Source organism: Panthera tigris, chromosome B3 (genome assembly GCF_018350195.1).
Source record: "Panthera tigris isolate Pti1 chromosome B3, P.tigris_Pti1_mat1.1, whole genome shotgun sequence".
Lineage (NCBI taxonomy): Eukaryota > Metazoa > Chordata > Mammalia > Carnivora > Felidae > Panthera > Panthera tigris.
The window spans coordinates 72101673-72116465 of NC_056665.1; the positions used below are offsets into that span (position 1 = coordinate 72101673).

At 42.1% G+C, this 14793-nt stretch overlaps 1 long non-coding RNA gene across 1 annotated transcript; it reads left to right on the top strand.

The window, feature by feature from the left end:
- The first annotated feature begins 2668 nt into the window (after positions 1-2668).
- On the top strand, positions 2669-12945 carry LOC122239276. The gene is made up of 3 exons (XR_006218224.1): positions 2669-2860; positions 4117-4230; positions 12858-12945. It is a non-coding gene; the product is annotated as an uncharacterized LOC122239276 (long non-coding RNA).
- Positions 12946-14793: the final 1848 nt, after the last annotated feature.

Sequence of the window (14793 nt, forward strand, 5' to 3'; positions counted from 1 at the left end):
AGCCAACAAGCAGAGAAACAAAGACAGTGGGCCACCCCAGGAGGTTGACAAAGGCTGCAGAGGTCAGACAAAGAGTTCTAGAGTGTGGTTCCAGGGCAAACATTCGGAAAACAAAGCCATGGCTGTGGATGGAGGGAAGAGAGGTCTTTGAGGGTCAGCATCTTAAGTCATAGTAGCCGGGAGGCTAGTAAAGATAGGCTATGCCTATCACCAGCCTCCTCTTTCTTCCCTCAGACCTCAGGCCCTGCCCTTTTGCTCCAAGAGTCTCTCAGTCCCCACTCACTTCTTTCTTGCTGTCCTCCCTTTTCTGGAAAACTATAAACAATATTTTCCCCAGACCCTCTGATTGCCAGATCCTCCAGTCAGAGGACCTCAAGGCTATTAGGGGGCTTGGAGGTTGGGGGAGAGTCGAGGTGGCAGAGGCTGTCTTTTTGCTTGTGCTGGGTCAAAGTTGAAGGAGGGATTTTTGCTGCCGTAGCTGTATTGTGTCCTTCAGAGCTGCCTCGCTTTTCCGTAGAGGGAACAGGGACCCCTTCTCGATATACCTTTTGGCAAAGAGAGGTCCAGAGAGTGGAGACAAAGTGGCTTTGGGGGCCCAGCCATCCAGGCTCTCTCCCTTTGCTTCTCTTCGCACTTCATACTGTGTGAAGTCTTCTTTCCACAGAAAAATTCTGTCCTTTATCATTAGTATTTTATTTATTTATTTATTTATTTATTTATTTATTTATTTATTTATTTATTTATTTTCCAGTATAGCTAGTTTCAGCTGTAGAGGATAGCGATTCGGCAGGAAAATTCTGCTCTTGATGTTTGGATTCATTAAATGGAACAGAGAAAAAGGTCTGCTTTGGGTGTCAGGCCAGAAAGTCTCAGCGTCTTGTAGCATCCAGAAGGGATCGGTCAGTACCCAAGTTACTCATCCCATCCCATCCAACCCTAACCCCCTAGAGTTAGGTGCTGTAACAACACAGGCTAAGAGGAGAGAGGCTCCAGAACCTCTCCAGCCACAGAGTCTTCAGGACCTAACTCTTCAGGAGCATCAGCCTGGGGCTGGGTAAAGGAGCATGTGTAGGATGGAGACCTGGTATGTGACATATTTCACTGGAGGGGTGGAGGTAGCTGTGGTGACCCTTTGTTGGCTCCAGAGAGAAGAGTGGGAAAACAGGAGTGCATGAGTAACCATGTGAGGTCCTTTTTTTGTTGTTTGTTTTTTAATTTTTAAAAAACTTTATTCATTTTTGAGGGAGAGAGAGAGAGAGCGCGAGCATGAGCAGGGGAGGGGCAGAGACAGAGGGAGACACAGAATCCGAAGCAGGCTCCAGGCTCTGAGCTGTCAGCATGGAGCCTGATGCGGGGCTCAAACTCACAGAGTGGGAGATCATGACCTGAGCTGAACTGAAGTTGATGCTTAGCCAACTGAGACCCCCAGGAGCCCCAGTGAGGTTCTTATGAGTAAGGCAGAATAAACACAAGAGAAAGGAGAGGCTGGTGAAGCTGCTGCTGTTTCTTCTTTCTTCTTCTTCTTCTTCTTCTTCTTCTTCTTCTTCTTCTTCTTCTTGTACAGATATGAAGCAGGTTTCCAATGGAAGGGCTTTATATTTGTAGATAATATAGTGGGCCAGCAGGTTAAACTAAATTGGAGCAGAGCAGACACTTTTCCTTGGCCCAAAAAGTTCTAAGGTTTGAGTTTGGCTCCATGATGTTGTATGATTTGGGCAATTAATTTAACTTTTTTGAACAGTCAATAAAAACTGGGTTACCAGAATAACTGTCTTACCTCACAGATAGGATAATGATCTTGTATAAGTAAGAGGTCTTTGTAAACTCCAAAGCCCTGTTATTTGAAGTGCGGCCTTTGGACCAACAGCATCAAAGTTACCCAGTAGCTTTTTAGAAATGAAAATTTCAGGTCCCATTCCAAGTTACTGAACCGCAACCTGCATTTTAACAAGATCTCCAGAGATTTATATGCATATTAAACTTTTAAAGGCATCACTATAGAACACTCTATAAATTAGTTTACTGCTTGAGGGAGAACCAAATATCACTTGGGGTTCAGTTTTGCTCTCCTATAAAAGACTGTAAAGAACCAGGGGGGTGCCCACCTCTTTGAGTGACAGAACCCCCTACCCCAATTTCTTTAATAAGTGTAGTTTTAAGAAGGATAATTAAGAGGGGTGTGTGGTTAGCTCAGTTGGTTACGCATCTGTCTCTTGATTTCAGCTCAGGTCATGATCTCAAGGTTTGTGGAATTGAGCTCTGTGCTGACAGCATGGAGCCTGCTTGGGATTCTCTCTCTCCCTCTCTTTCTGCCCCTCCCCTGCTCTCTTTCTCTCTCAAAATAAACAAACTTAAAAAAAAAAAAAAAAAGCATGTACTGGGCCCTAGCAGTGGGATGGGAGGAACTGGAGAGAAGAGAAAGTTGCATGTTGGGAGAAAGATTACTTAAAATGATTTTCTGGGATAAGTGCAGGGGGCCGAGTGTTCTTGGAGACAAGTAGAGAGCGTCTGTAATCCTGCAGGGAGGGGTTGGGCTTTGAGCACATGAAGATTTAGATTTCTGGTTTAGGAGACGGGTTTCTCTTTCGCTACCTTTCCCCTTTTTCTAACAGAAAACGTGCTTCTGACATGGACGTTCCTCTTGCTGGGCCATCCTGGCTTCTCTGGGACCCACAGCCTCCTCTGTCATCATGCTGACAGGCCCAAAGCAAAGGTCTCTGGTGAATACAAATATTGCTGTGATGTGATGGAGAAGGTTCCAGGGCTGCCCACTGAGAAGAGCTGTAAGAAGAACAAGACCTATACCCACAGCGTGTGCCCCAGCACAGGGGGCCTCTGTGAGGACCCAACTGTGAGATGGGTAAGGAAGCGTGAGTTTTACAAGTGCCACTTCAGCATCTTGTAAGTCTCTTTCTCTTTTTTTTTAAAGTTTATTTATTTTGAGAGAGATAGAGAGCAAGCGGGGGAGGGGCAGTTGGAGAGGAAAAGAGGGAGAATCCCAAGCAGGCTCCCACACTGCCAGCATGGAGCCTGACGTGGGGCTCGAACCCACAAACAATGATCTCATGACCTGAGCCGAAACCAGGAGTCTGGCACTCAACTGATTGAGCCACCCAGGAGCCCCCTTTCTTCTAAGTCTCTTAATACCATCTCGACCCAGAGATTTGCCCCCACACCGATACTATTCTTGGTATTACCTTCTGGAGGGATGTGCTCATGGTCTGTGTGGGGAAACATCCAATTTGCTTGGAAGAATAGTCTCTGCACCCTCTCATCGAGGGTGTCTGCTTGTTCTGCCCCACGCCCCTCCCCTGATTCCCACTGTGAGGTCTTGCTCAATCTAGCTGGTTTGGACTCTCCCCTCTCCCTCAGAACCTGGAGTGCCTCATTGTTCCTTGGTCCTAGCCCCTGATCCTTATTCTCACCATCTGTCCTGGATATTTGTTAGAGGGAGAGGGGAGGTGGCCTTATCATGAGCTCCCTTTGGGACCATTAGTGCTTGTCCTGATTGCCCTGTCCTGTTGGGAGAGCAAGCTGATGCTAAATACTTTCCTGGGATTTGGCCCTTTTTTGGCTCAGGCTACTAAGTTGGAAGAGAAGGTCAGAGGGAGGCTTGTGAGCCTGGTGCGTGCAGTTACACCCCCAGGGATGTGCTGAGCCCATTTTCCCACCTGCTGCTTTAATAAAATTCTCAAGGGCATGGCCGTGAATGACTCTGAGTGTCTGGATTTCCAGCATCCTCTCATCTGAGGGAGGGCAGCTAACAGAGAGGGGTTTGCAGGGGAAACTTTCCTTTACAGAAACAAATCCCAGAGGTGTCAATACCAGCAGCGAGTAGGAGTCTCCCTGTCAGGAGACAGGAATGATGGGGCCTGGGGTGGACCTACCCCAAGTGGCACAGTCCCTTCTCTGATATCCCTCCAGCTGCCGCATCCCCTCTAGCTGTGCTGCTTTGAACACCTGTCTTTGTGGCTTCGCAGAAGATGTGAAGACATGTTGAAAAGACCACACGGAGTACTGAGAGAACAGGAAAATTAATCCAGAGAGGACATACTTAGCATAAATCTTACAAAGTGCAGATTCCCTAACTTGTTCCATTCTACCTGTCACCGCAAGGTACTAAAACTCTGGTCCAGAAGAATGAGGAAAGATACCCAATACATCTACTGAGCATCCCCAGCATTCCAGAAACATTTGGTGGTGACCATACTCTGGAAGGGGCAGGAAAAGGTAAGAGAGGTAGGAAGATGGCCACCCTGTATTTTATCTCCTCCAAAGAGCTTTCGGCTTTTAGAATCAATTCCTTTGTACCTCAGTGTAATATTTAAAATGTTTATTCTATCATCCCTACATTGTATGGTCTTTTGGTTACTAGAGTTCCCACAAGGAAATTGGTAAGGAAAAATTTAGGACCCATGAGTTCATTTGAAAATTTCAGGCTAAGTAGGGCAGAGTCTTTGCTGTTGGTTTGGCTCACTTTCTGTTGTCCTTTGAGTAGCAAATGATTTTCTGTTAGAGGAAAGATAAATCTAGATTCTTGTACTATATGTGAAAATAAATTTCAGATGGAATAAAAAGATAAACAAAACAAAACTATGAAATGTTAGAAGAAAATTTAGGATATTAGAAAATCTTGGGGTTGCGGTGAACTTCTCAAGCAAAACAGAAGCCCAGAATCCATAAGGAGAAACATTACTGCGCTTAAATAAAAATTTTGGAATGAAAAGACAGAATAAACACAAACAAATGGTACAGTTGGAAGAAAATATGTGTACTCATATCAGCAGATGACTTTTTAACATATAAAGATCTCTTATGAATTGAGAGGAAAAAGTCAACAATTCAATAGAAAATAGGTAAGTGATATAAACAGACAAATGATAGAAGAACAATTCTGAATGGTAAATACATCTAATAAAGGATACCCAATTTCTTTACTAATCAGAGAAATTAAAACAAAGATGAGCTAACAGATTGGCAAAACTTAGTTGATAGATCTAGTATAGGTGAGAATGGGCATTCATACATACATATACAAACACACACATTATATTATATATATAGTTGACATATAATGTGGAATATATATCATATTAACTTTATTCAACACAATGAATCAGGAGCATTAATTGGTATAGCTTTTGGAGAAATAACACATTACTATCTTCTAATATTAACAGTACACAAACAATATTGTATTATAATAATCAAACTTGCTAAGAGACTAGATCTTAATTATTCTAACCACTAAAAAGAAATGATAATTATGTGACAGGATAGAGGTGCTAATTATCACTGCAATGGCAGTCATATAGTATATAAATGTGTCAAATCAATATATTTTAAAAAGTTATTTTTTAGTAATCTCTCTACCCAATGTGGGGCTAGAACTCACAGCCCCGCGATCAAGAGTCACACACTCTTCCTACTGAGCCAGCCAGGTGCCCCTCAAATCAATATGTTGTACACCTAAAATTGACACAATGTTATATATGCCAAATGTCTTTCAATTACCCAACCAATATAACCCAATATATAACCCAAACCAATATAACGATGGTTATATGAGTGTTTTATGCAAGCTACTTTGACAAGAGTGTTACTTTAGAGAATGAACGTAACAGCTCTCCTCTGATGTAATTAGAAGAGTAGCTAAAAACAAATGTAATAAAGGTGTTTATAAGAAAATCAAAACTTTGTGTCCTCTTTGATGTTAAAAATTCAAACTTCTAAAATCTATTTCTTAAAGATTTTATTTATTATTTTTTAAAGTTTATTTATTTATTTTGAGAGAGAGAGAGAGAGAGAGAATATGCAGGGGAGGGGCTGAGAGAAAGGGAGTGAGAGAATGCCAAGCAGGCTCTGAGCTGTCAGTGCAGAGCCTGACATACAGCTCCATCCCATGAACCTGAGCTGAGTGAAATCAAGAGTCAGATGCTCAGCTGATTGAGCCACCCAGGCACCCCTAAGGTTTTATTTTTAAGTAATCCCTACACCCAACGTGGGGCTCAGACTCACATCCCCAAGATCAAGAGTTGCATGTTGTACCAACTGAGCCTGCCAGGGACCCCTAAAATCTATTTTTTTTAAAAAGTACTAATATCTAAAGATAAATGCATTTGGATATTGATTTTAGCTTTGTTCTTAGTGACAAAAACTCAAAGCAATCTAAATACCCACCAAAGATGAATGATTAAATAAATTATGGAAACCCATTCAGAGGGATTTTGTGCAGCTATTCAGAAAAAGTGAGTTGGATCTATATGTATTGACCTGAAGGAAGGTGCATTACACATTGTAATGTGGAGAGGGGGAAAACAAACTGTAGAAGAATGTATATAGTCCGATAGCAAATTTGAAAAGGAAAACAAAAATCTATACATGCTTATTGGTATTTCTATACATTTCTAGAAACATAAAGTTAAGGAAGGCTACCACAAGCCTTTAACATAGTTATCTCAGGGAATAAGATGAGAGGGGGATTAATTAGTTAAGTTTTATTTATTTATTTATTTATTTACTTATTTAAAAGACGTTTATTTTTGAGGGGGGAGGGGCAGAGAGAGAGAGGGAGACAGAGAATCTGAAGCAGGGTCTGCATTGTCAGTGCAGAACTCGACGCGGGGTTCGAATTCACAAACCATGAAATCGTGACCTGAGCTGAAGATGGACACTTAATGGATAAGCCACCCAGGAGCCCCTATTTTTAATTTTTTAATTAATTTATGAAAAAAATGTAAATACTGTTTTTAAATGTTTATTTATTTATCCTTGTTTATTTGAGAGAGAGAGAGAGAGAGAGAGAGAGAGAGAGCTGCTGAAGGGTACAGAGAAAGGGAGAAAGAGAATCCCAAGCAAGCACCCTGCTGTCAGTGCAGTGCCAGACTCGGGACTCTGTCTCACAAACCATGAGATCATGGCCTGAGTGGAAATCAAGAGTCGAATGCCTAACTGACTGAGCCACCCAGGCACTCCTTATTTTTATTTTTTTAAAGTTTATTTTTTATTTTGAGAAAGAGAAAGAGAGAGACACAGAGAGAGAATGCATGCACAAGTTGTGTGTGTGGGGGCAGGTGGGGGGGCTGACAGAGAGAAGGAGACAGAACCCCAAGCAGACCCTGAGCTACCGGCACAGAGCCTGTTGCAGGGCTTGAACTCACAAACTATGAGATCATGACCTAAGCCTGAGATCTAGAGTCGGACACTTAACCTACTGAGCCATCCAGGCACCCCAAAGGGGCTAAATTTATTTAAAAAAACTCCCTCTTTTGTGCTTTTAAACATGTTACAATGAACATGTACTACTCTTGTTATTTAATATGCACACATGTGAGAGACATTGCTAAAAGCAAAATAAAAGAGGGAAGAACTAAACGATGGATATGTTCATGATTGTGGGACAAAGTAAGGTTGGCAGGGGTAAAGAAGGGCAAGTTACGGGGCGCCTGGGGGGCTCAGTCGGATAAGCCTCCAACTTCAGCTCAAGTTATGATCTTGCAGTTTGTGAGTTCATAACCCACATTAGGCCTGCTGCTCTCAGTGCATAGCCTGCTTCAGATCTTCTGTTTCTCTCTCTCTCTCTCTGTCCCTCCCCTGCTTGCTCTCTGTCAAAAACAAATCAAACATTAAAAAAAAAAAAGAGTAAGTTATGCAGAAAAAGATTAATGAAATAGAAAAACATGACCCTGAAGGAAATAGAGATTCTATAAAACAGAAAAGTATTAAAAAATAATTGGCAATTTAGGGGCACCTGAGTGGCTCAGTCTGTTAACCATTGGACTCTTGGTTTTGGCTCAGGTCACGGTCTCACGGTTTGTGAGTTCAAGCACTGAGTTGGGCTCTGAGCTGATGGTGAGGTGCCTGCTTGGAATTCTCTCTCTCCCTCTCTCTGCCTCTCCACCAGTCACAAGTATGCAGGCACTCTCTCTCAAAAATAAATAAATAAACTTAATAAAATAAAATAAAATATTTTTTAAAAAGAGGTAGTTCTTGAAAATGAAAATATGCTTGGTGAAATGAAAATTTTATTGGAAGGGGAAGATAAACTCAAGCGAATCACCCAGGAGAAAGAATAAAAAGTCACAGATGAGAAATGAGTGTAAAAGAAAGAGAGAATGAATCCTGGAAGTCCAACATTTGATTAATAGGCATTCTAGAGAGAATAAGAAAATTAGAGTGGAGGAAATTATCAAGGATACAATAATATACACTTTCTCAGAGCCGAAGGGAGACAAAATTTCAAAATCAGTGTTCACAAAAGTCAGAGCAGGAGGAATGAAATAAGGTTTAGACACACTGTGAAATTTCAGAATACTGAAGATATAAAAGAGATTGTAAAAGCCTCCAGAGAGTTTGCCAACAAAGAAACGAGAATTAGACTAGCATTGGAGTTTTGGTTAGCAAGAGTGGATGCTGGATGACAGCTAAAACAAGGTCATCAAAGACAGCAGTGATTTTCAGCTAAGAATTCCATACTTATCCAAATATTTAATTAAGTGAAAGGGCAGAAGAAGGATGTTTTTTGTTTTTTTTTGAAGTAAGGTCTCACCCAACGTGGGTTTTGAACTCACCACCCTGAGATCAAGAGTCACTGGCTTCACCAACTGAGCTAGCCAGGTACCCCAAGGACACTTTTAGATGTTAGGATCCAGAAGTTTTACAATCCATGTACTGTTTCTTAGAAAGTTATTTTAAGATTCATTCTATAGGGGCTCCTGGGTGGCTTAGTTGGTTAAGCATCTGACTTTGGCTCAGCTCATAATCTCATGGTTCATGAGTTCAAGGCCCACAATGGGCTCACTGACGTCCGTGTGGAGCCTGTTTGGGATCCTCTCTCCCTCTCTCTCTGCCACCCCCTCCCCCGGCTTGTGCTCTTTCTCCCCCTCAAAAAAATCCATTCTATAAAAATGAACATGAAAAACAAACAAACAAAAAAGATTAAGACACAGATGTCAGATAACAAAGGATCCAATCTATAAGAAATACCCAGGATGACAGTTGTGGCAGCCAATGAGAACAACCAGTACAGCCTGAGATGGAGGGCAGAGGTCTCAAAGGGAGTACTCTAGAGGAAAAACAAAATTCCTTAGAATAGAAATGATGATTAGGAGTTTGTCAAAACTTGAGGATAAAGAAATAGAGAGCAAGAAAACATGAAAGGTAGCCAATTAAAATGTGTAGAGTCATAGCATTCTTAACTGGCTGTATGAACAATATTTACACAGTCATAATGTAACATCCTTTAGGTAAATGATTTGTAATGGTTTTCTATATTTGGAATCACCATAAACAGAGTAAGGCAAGTCTACTAATGGTTATGGAATAAAATAGAAATATTATTGATTTTGACACTTAGAAAGTACAGATGACAGAAGTTGGGAGGTGCAAGAAGGGCAGGGGTGCTAACTGTCTCCTTTTATAAAGTGAAGGGGCAAGAGATTTACTTATATTCATTCACTAATTCAACAAGTACTTACTGAAGTAAGCCCAATGCCCAACATGGGGCTTGAACTCAAGACTCTGAGATCAAGAGTCATATGGTATACTGACTGAGCCAGCCAGGTGCCCCTCCAGGTAGGTATTCTTCTTAGTGCTGGAGATTCAGTGGTGAACAAACCAGACAAATCTCTGCCTACTTACAGAGGCAATGATAGGAGAGTTACACTGACAATTCTAGTCTTGTGTGGATAATGGATGGTAAATTGGTAAGCAGGGCATCCCAAGATTGCAAAATGGAGTACATGCCTGGTATGACAGTCCTAGGGGTACCACTGGGATCTCTCTTCAAGAAGTAGGCCAGAGGTGCCTGGGTGGCTCAGTTTGTTAAGCATACAACTTAGGCTCAGGTCATGATTTCACTGTGTGAGCTCAAGCCCTGTTTTAGGCTCTGTACTCTCTCTTCCTCTCTCTCTCTTTACCTCTCACTTGTGCGCTCTTTCAAAAATTAAAAAAAAATTAAAGAAAAAGGAAAGAAATAGGCTAGGGGTGCTTGGGTGGCTCAGTCAATTAAGCACCCAACTCTTGGTTTCAGCTCAGGTCATGATCTCACGGTTTGAGTTCAAACCCTGTGTTGGGCTCTGCGCTGACAGTGAAGAGCCTGCTTGGAATCCTCTCTCTCTTCCTCTCTGTCTTTCCCTTGCTTGTGTTCTCTTTCTCTCTCTCAAAATCAATGAACTTTATAAGAAAGAAAGAAGGAAACAGGCTAGTATAGACCTGCCAGTGAGAAAGTAAACTTTCACCTCTCAGGAAAGGGAAGATGACATTGAGGTTTCTATATGGCTAGGTATTTTAATTCAGATTCTTCAGGAAGTAGACTCTAAGAATCAGAACAGCAGGCCCAGAGAGATGAGGAAGAAGAGTGGGTAGGAAGAGCTTTAGACTGCAGTGTGCAGTTCTGAGGTCTCAGGCAGCCCAGTGGGAGCCCTGGGGCAGAGACTGCCTAATTTGGAGTCCGGCAGCTATAGCCTGATCTTACTGTCCCCACTGCCTCAGTCACTGGTGGGGGACAGCCTGGTTTCAAAGCTGAAGTGTCCCAAAGACTGGTAATGGCATCTCTTGCAGCTGATTTCTAGAAATGCATCCATTTGGTCACGTATGAAAGTTGAGAAGCTTTTTTTTTTTTTTTTTTTTTTTTTAGTATTTATTTATTTTTGGGAGAGTGCAAGCAGGTGAGGGGCAGAGAGAGGGGGAGAGAGGATTGGAAGTGGGCTCTGCGCTGACAGGCTGACAGCAGCGAGCCAGATGTGGGGCTCAAACCCAAGAACAGTGAGATCATGACCTGAGTTGAAGTCAAACACTCAACTGACTGCACCACTCAGGTGCCCTGAAAGTTGAGAAGCTTTTAAGCATCTGCTTAAGATGACTTCCAGGATTAGATTTTTGCCCTCTGGTGTATATACCTACTTCCAGTTATTCAAACACAATCAAAATTTCTTCTAGGTACTAATGTGAAGAAATTTTGCAAATGTAATTAAAGGTCCCAAATGAATTGATCTTAAAATAGGAAGATTATCCTTTGCGGGCCTAGATTAATCGGGTGAGTCCTTAAAAAGGACTGAATTCTTCATTGGGAGAGAGATTTGAGACACAAGAAGGATTCTAGGTGAGGTAGAGTTCTGTTTTTGGCTTTAAAGATGGAAGAGGCCAGGGATGCCTGAGTGGCTCAGTCAGTTAAGCATCTGACTCTTGATTTCTACTCAGGTCATGATCTCATGGTTCATAGGTTTAAGCCCCACATTGAGTTCTGTACTGACAGTGTGGAGCCTGCTTGGGATTCTCTCTCTCCCTCTCTGTCAAAATAAACTTAAAACAAATAAACTTAAACAACTTAGAAAAAAATATGGAAGAGGCCATGTGGCAAGGAATTTGGGTAGCTTCTTGAAGCTGAGAGTGCCCTCTAGCTGACAGCCCACAAGGGAACAGGGACCTAAGTCCTATAATTGCAAGGAACTGAATTCTGCCACAACCTTGTGAGTCTGGAAGAGAACCTTGACCTCCAGATGAGAATGCAGCTCAGGGACACCTTGATTTTAGCCTAGTGAGATACTGAGCAGAGAACCAAGGCATGTGGTATTTGTATTGTTGACCTACAAAACTGTGAGCTAATAAATGGGCTTTGTTTTCAGCTAAGTTTGTGATCACTTGTTACACAGCGATTGAAAACTAACAATGGCCATCATAGTAGATTAAATCCAAACTTCTTACGTAGTTTCCAAGGTTTTCTTTGCTCCAACCCTTGCCTGCACCTGTGTTATAACCGTGTACTCTCTCCCTCATGCACTACACTTCAATGACATCCCTTTCCTTTCAAACATGCCAAACTCTTATCCACCCCAGGGCCTTGTACTAGCCTTTCTCTCTATTCAGAAAACTCTTTCCTGAGAATTTCATAGCTATGGCTTTCAAAAAATCTTTTATTATGGACATTTACAAACATACTTGAGTAATGAGAGCAGCGGAATGACACCTCATGTTAAGTCAGCATCAGTGAACATATGGCTTAACTTTTTCATCTATATTTCTCCTTAATCTTTCCCCAGCCCCGTTCCTTATTGTATTTTTATTTTTTAACTGTGGTTAAATACATGTAACATTTACCAGCCTAACCATTTTAAAAAAATATTTATTTATTTTTGAGAGAGAGAGAGCGCGAGAGAGAACGAGCTGGAGAGGGGCAGAGAGAGATGGAGACATAGAACCCAAAGCAGGATCCAGTCTCTGAGTGGTCAGCACAGAGCCCAAAGCCCAGTGCAGGGCTCAAAACCACTAGCCATGAAATCATGACATGAACTGAGGTCAGATGCTTAACCGACTGAGCTACCCAGGTGCCCCTACCAGGTTAACCATTTTTTAAACATACAGTTCAGTAGTGTTAAGTATATTCACACTCTTGTGCAACCATCTCTGGAACTCCTTTCATCCTGCAGAACTGAACCTCTATACCTACTAAACAACGACTCCCCACTCTCCCCTCTCCTCAGCCCCCAGCAACCACCTTCTACTTTCTATCTCTATGAATTTGACTATTCTAGGAATTCATTTAAATGAAATCATACAGTATTTGTCTTTTTGTGACTGGCTCATTTCACCTAGCATAATATCTTAAAGATTTATCCATGTTGTAGCATGTGTCAGAATTACCTCCTTTTAAAAGGCTGTTTAATATTCCAATGTATGTGTATATCACATTTTGTTTATCCAGTCATCCATCAATGGACACTTTTGGCTATTGAGAACAATGCAGTGATGAACATGGGTGTACAAATATCTCTTGGAGACCCAACTTTCAATTCTTTTGGGTATGTACCCAGAAATGGAATTTCTGAGTCATTTGGTAATTCTACTTTTAATTTTTTTAGGAACCCCCATACTGTTTTCCATAGTGCCTGCACCATTGTTCATCATACTGTACAACAGCCAAGAAGCCCACAGGAATCTTAAACTGACATTAGTCCTTCCTGCAAGCTCATGCCTTGGATAGCAGCCTCAGAGCCACAAGGAAATGTAAGTTCCTGATATGACTTTCCCAACAGCCCTTGTGATCGACAGTCTCCCCTGTCTCCTAGCAGCTTCCTCTTATGTGTCATTTATTTTTTAAAGTTTTAATAAATGTTTATTTTTAAGAGGGAGAGAGAGAGAGAGAGAGAGAATGAGAGAGAGAGCACTTGAGCTGGGGAGGGGCCGAGAGACAGAGGCTCTGTGCCACCAGTGAAGAGCCTGATATGGGACTCGAATCCATGAACCATGAGATCATGACCTGAGCCAAAGTCCAATGGTCAACTACCTAAGTCACCCAGGAATTCCCCCTTATGTATCCTTTAAATACATGCCTACTTACAGAGGCAATGATAGGAGAGTTACACTGACAATTCTAGTCTTGTGTGGATAATGGATGGTAAATTGGTAAGCAGGGCATCCCAAGATTGCAAAATGGAGTACATGCCTGGTATGACAGTCCTAGGGGTACCACTGGGATCTCTCTTCAAGAAGTAGGCCAGAGGTGCCTGGGTGGCTCAGTTTGTTAAGCATACAACTTAGGCTCAGGTCATGATTTCACTGTGTGAGCTCAAGCCCTGTTTTAGGCTCTGTACTCTCTCTTCCTCTCTCTCTCTTTACCTCTCACTTGTGCGCTCTTTCAAAAATTAAAAAAAAATTAAAGAAAAAGGAAAGAAATAGGCTAGGGGTGCTTGGGTGGCTCAGTCAATTAAGCACCCAACTCTTGGTTTCAGCTCAGGTCATGATCTCACGGTTTGAGTTCAAACCCTGTGTTGGGCTCTGCGCTGACAGTGAAGAGCCTGCTTGGAATCCTCTCTCTCTTCCTCTCTGTCTTTCCCTTGCTTGTGTTCTCTTTCTCTCTCTCAAAATCAATGAACTTTATAAGAAAGAAAGAAGGAAACAGGCTAGTATAGACCTGCCAGTGAGAAAGTAAACTTTCACCTCTCAGGAAAGGGAAGATGACATTGAGGTTTCTATATGGCTAGGTATTTTAATTCAGATTCTTCAGGAAGTAGACTCTAAGAATCAGAACAGCAGGCCCAGAGAGATGAGGAAGAAGAGTGGGTAGGAAGAGCTTTAGACTGCAGTGTGCAGTTCTGAGGTCTCAGGCAGCCCAGTGGGAGCCCTGGGGCAGAGACTGCCTAATTTGGAGTCCGGCAGCTATAGCCTGATCTTACTGTCCCCACTGCCTCAGTCACTGGTGGGGGACAGCCTGGTTTCAAAGCTGAAGTGTCCCAAAGACTGGTAATGGCATCTCTTGCAGCTGATTTCTAGAAATGCATCCATTTGGTCACGTATGAAAGTTGAGAAGCTTTTTTTTTTTTTTTTTTTTTTTTAGTATTTATTTATTTTTGGGAGAGTGCAAGCAGGTGAGGGGCAGAGAGAGGGGGAGAGAGGATTGGAAGTGGGCTCTGCGCTGACAGGCTGACAGCAGCGAGCCAGATGTGGGGCTCAAACCCAAGAACAGTGAGATCATGACCTGAGTTGAAGTCAAACACTCAACTGACTGCACCACTCAGGTGCCCTGAAAGTTGAGAAGCTTTTAAGCATCTGCTTAAGATGACTTCCAGGATTAGATTTTTGCCCTCTGGTGTATATACCTACTTCCAGTTATTCAAACACAATCAAAATTTCTTCTAGGTACTAATGTGAAGAAATTTTGCAAATGTAATTAAAGGTCCCAAATGAATTGATCTTAAAATAGGAAGATTATCCTTTGCGGGCCTAGATTAATCGGGTGAGTCCTTAAAAAGGACTGAATTCTTCATTGGGAGAGAGATTTGAGACACAAGAAGGATT